This window comes from Lepidothrix coronata, unplaced genomic scaffold (assembly GCF_001604755.1).
Source record: "Lepidothrix coronata isolate B3197 unplaced genomic scaffold, Lepidothrix_coronata-1.0 Scaffold196, whole genome shotgun sequence".
Lineage (NCBI taxonomy): Eukaryota > Metazoa > Chordata > Aves > Passeriformes > Pipridae > Lepidothrix > Lepidothrix coronata.
This window is the reverse complement of record NW_016690376.1, coordinates 750,985-755,066: the sequence shown is the minus strand read 5'-3', so window position 1 is coordinate 755,066 and position 4,082 is coordinate 750,985. Positions and strand designations below refer to the sequence as shown.

Genomic DNA, 4,082 nt, shown 5'->3' with positions numbered 1-4,082 from the left:
ACTTTACTGAATGTCAACTTCATATCCATTGGGATTTCCTCCCTTCCTACCTGCACATCAAGTACTTCAGAACTTCTTTGCAATCACTTAGATAATAAAACTTAGTGGGAAGCACATGACCTTCATTTGTATGGAAATACTGCAGTTCCACACAGAGGATCTGAACCACCACTGGACAAATGTTGCCTAATTAATTACAAAATAGATACACCAAGAGGAAAGGCATTTCAAAAAAAAAAAAGGAACTAAATACTTGAGACAAAAATAAAAGAAGCTAGAAGTCCCCTGAGCACCTGCAAAGTCTAACAGAAAAGGACAGTTATTTCATTATATTTAAAGCTCAGTGTTAGAATATATTTAATATTTCTGGTATATTGTGGCTGTGACTGTACATGTATTCTGAGTTTAACTACACAAAAAGGAAGTATGTCAAGAGCAACAGGTGACTACTAAACAGAATAAAAACATCTTACTTATCCCAGAAATCTCTCTTCTTGTTACTTTGTCTCTGCTCTCAAGGAAGCCACGTGATACATTCAACAGTTACTTACACTGCTGTTCTTATAGAGACCTGTAACATATACAGACATTCCTATATTTGCCTTTTCCTACTGAGTGCCAAATGTATGGAAGACTTTGGGCAAAATTTCTCTATATTCTGCAACTGATACATCAAAGGCATCTTAAAATACATTTTTTTAAATCTACTTACAGCCATCACCTAAGCTCTAGGATTATATATGACCAGTGCCATGCTTAGAGTGCCTTAATGCTTTTGTTTTTAAATTAAGAAGCCTTTAATTTGCACAAATGCATGTCCCCAGGCAACTCCCCTGTGCTGCACCTACAGGAGCACCTGCAAGACCTTTGGCATTAACAAAGCACAGATAAGACAAATACTGCAGCTTTCAACCTAAAAAAAAAAAAAATAAAATACTTCTACCTCACAGAATGTCTGCTTACAGAGAGATTAGATACTAAAATGACCATGATCTTATAAAGTGTTAACTTTGTACAGTTAGCAGAGCAGCCCATGATAAAATGGTTCACCACAGAGAAGTCCACTGCTCATTTCTTCCTCTCATTTCCACAGTTTCCCTATAAGGGATTGCACAGCGGGATGGGAACAGCTACAAAGATCCAGCACAGCCAAGCTGGCCTCAAGTCTCAGGGCTGGTTAACACTGACATTCAGGACGAAATATTTCAGTATCATGGCATAACTCTGAGTCCTGAAGTTCATATTCCAATGAAAAAATATTTAAACCAAAATAAGACCTGTTTTCTGGCTTGCCAAAAGCACAGAGTTCTCATTCCATGACACCAAACATCATTTCTGAGCCACGTGAGAACATTTACACTGTGCTGAGCTGCCCACTGGGCATTCTTAGGTGCTTAAAATACCATAAAAGAACAAGTCACCCCTCCTGCTCACTGGCTATAGAGAAATAAAGTCCTTCTGCTCTCAACAGCTCCATGGGGAAGTGCTGTGAACCTCCTAAAGGTGCCAGCTGTAATGGATACATCCAGGTGGGCAGGGTTTTTCTGCTAGAAATCAGAAACAAGACTGATTAGTTTTGTTACAAACTGTTATTTATTGAATGGCACTAGACTCGATACACAGATACAAACCCTGCCTCAGAAAAGCTCACAATCTAAGCCAGGATTTGGCAAACACATTCCCCAGGGAGATCTGAAGTTCACATTCAAAGTGAATTTTGCAAGTTCTGTTAAACGTTTGGGTTCAATTTAACAGCTTCTAAATCATAGTATCAATCACAGAATGGTTTGGGTTGGAAGCGATCTCAAAGACCATCCTGTTCCAACCCCTCTGCCATGGGCAGGGACACCTTCCACTAGCCCAGGTTGCTCCAAACCCCGTCCAACCTGACCTTGAACACTTCCGGGGATGGGGCAGCCACAGCTTCTCTGGGCAACCTGTGCCAGGGCCTCACCACCCTCCCAGCCAAGAATTTCTTCCCCATATCCCATCTAACCCTGCCCTCTGTCAGTCTGAATATCCATTCCCCCTTGTCCTGTCACTCCAAGCCCTTGTGAAGAGTGAAGAACTCTTCAGTTTACCCTCAGCATGAAGCAGAACCCCAGCACAGTGTCAAAGTTTCCTCAGTATTAAATGCCTCAAACTTTTACACATTTTTTATACACCCTCAAGCACCTTTATATTTAGAACCCAGATCCCAACACCAGAACTCCAGAGCTTCCCCCCACAATCAATTCTAAACATGCTTCGTGTGCTTTAAGCCTTATTAAACCTTCAGAGCCTTACCTGTACCACACACCACCGCTCACTGCCCTCCCTGGAGAAGTCACCCTGTGCTTGCTGCATTCCAAAGCATCAGATTTCATTAAAAATAATAAAAAAACAAAAAAAGCCACCTTCAAAGCAGAAGGTTTCCACTCATATGGAAACCACAACAGAACTAACAAACTACTTCTGTCAAAGCAGCACTGTTGCTTCAGGTAACCCTAAGGGACGTCTTGTAGCTCAGAGCGAGCATTGTCAAACAGATGCCCATGATTCTGGAATAAAGATTATGGATCCATTACTTTGGAGTAAAAATTATGGACTTATTAATTCAGAATTAAAATTATTGATCTGCATTACCAAGAGCCACGGAGCAAATTCTACATAATGAGACAAAACGTGAAACTAACGCTAAAAATATCATTTTATTATAGGCTTCAGTCAGTAATTCCTATTTATTCCAGTCAAAGCTGGTCACTTAAGACCAAACTCTCTCAGCGGACCCTGCGTGGTGCAAGGACCCTGCCTTGTCAGGCTACACTTCAAGAGCCTATCCTGGGCCACACAAGCTTACAATCCCCATATACACCGCGCAGAGAAGCCCTCAGCCCGCTCCACACTGCTCGTCCCTGTCCTCGCTGCGTCTTCCTGTGGCGGGAAAGGGGGAAACCCGCCGTGCGGCCGGAGCCGCTGGATCCCCTCCCCACTCACGTCATGGGAGGGTTTGAGCGGCGGTGGAGCTGCGCCCTCCCCCGCGGGCCGGCAGCCCCTACCTGCACCGCGGCCGTGTCCCCGCGGGGCGCTCGGGCGGCCCCGGCGGCCCCGCGCCCTCACGGCGGGCGGTCCCGGCGCCTCCATGGCGGCCGCTCCACTTCCGCCTCCGGCCGGGCCCGCGCTGCGCCATCGCCGCCGCCGACAGCGGGACGGCCACCGCCGACACCCAGCGGCCGGGAAGAGACGCGATACCGCCTCCGCAGAGCTCGGGATGGGCATCTCGGCAGATCCAAAGGCTCCCGCGAGCACTCCCGACGCACCGCTCGCGCTCCTCCCTCCCTTTCCCGCGGCCTAAAATGGGAAAGAGCCGCGCACAAAATGGCGCCGGGGCCACCGCCGCGCGTGCGCGCCGCGCGCGCCGGCCCCGCCCCCCGGCGCCCTCCTGCCTCCTGGTCTCCCCCCGCCCTCCCGGTCGTCCCTCCCCGAGCCAATCGCGCCGCGCCGTTGCCCTTCCGGTCCCCGCCGCCGGCCAATCGAACGCGCCGGGGGCTGGCGGCGCTGCCCAATGGGGGCGCTGTCCGCGGCTGCCCAATGGCGCGCGCGGGGCCGCCGCTGGGGGGGAGGGGGAAGGGAGGCGGCGGCCAATGGGAGCGGCCGCGCGCCCGCCGCTTGTTTATTGGGGCTCGCGCTGCGGCGCGGGGCGTGTCCGCGCGCGCGGGGCTCGCGCGGGGGGGGGGCCGGCCGCGGGGGGCGGGGGGGGGGGGGGGAGGGGGGTTTAAAGCGCAGCTCCCGGAGCAGCTCCGCGTCCCCTCCCCCGGGACGGCGGCAGCCGCAACTCCGCCGCCGCCTCCACCAACACCGCCACCTCCTCCTCCCTTCCCTCCTCCTGCTGCTCGCCCGTCCTCTTCCTACCTGTGGACTCGGCAGCCCCCGCGCCGCCCGGGCCCCTCCGCAGTCGGAAGAGGACGGGCGAGCAGCAGGAGGAGGGAAGGGAGGAGGAGGTGGCGGTGTTGGTGGAGGCGGCGGCGGAGTTGCGGCTGCCGCCGTCCCGGGGGAGGGGACGCGGAGCTGCTCCGGGAGCTGCGCTTTAAACCCCCCTCCCC

The 4,082-nt window shown here is 52.1% G+C and overlaps 1 long non-coding RNA gene across 1 annotated transcript in view; it reads right to left on the bottom strand.

The window, feature by feature from the left end:
* Nucleotides 1–2,074: 2,074 nt before the first annotated feature.
* The window catches only part of LOC108505585, a 24,139-nt gene continuing 22,131 nt past the window's right edge, over nt 2,075–4,082 (bottom strand). The window contains exon 3 of the long non-coding RNA XR_001877569.1: nt 2,075–2,894. This is a non-coding gene — a long non-coding RNA (uncharacterized LOC108505585). The remainder of the gene's footprint in view (nt 2,895–4,082) is intronic.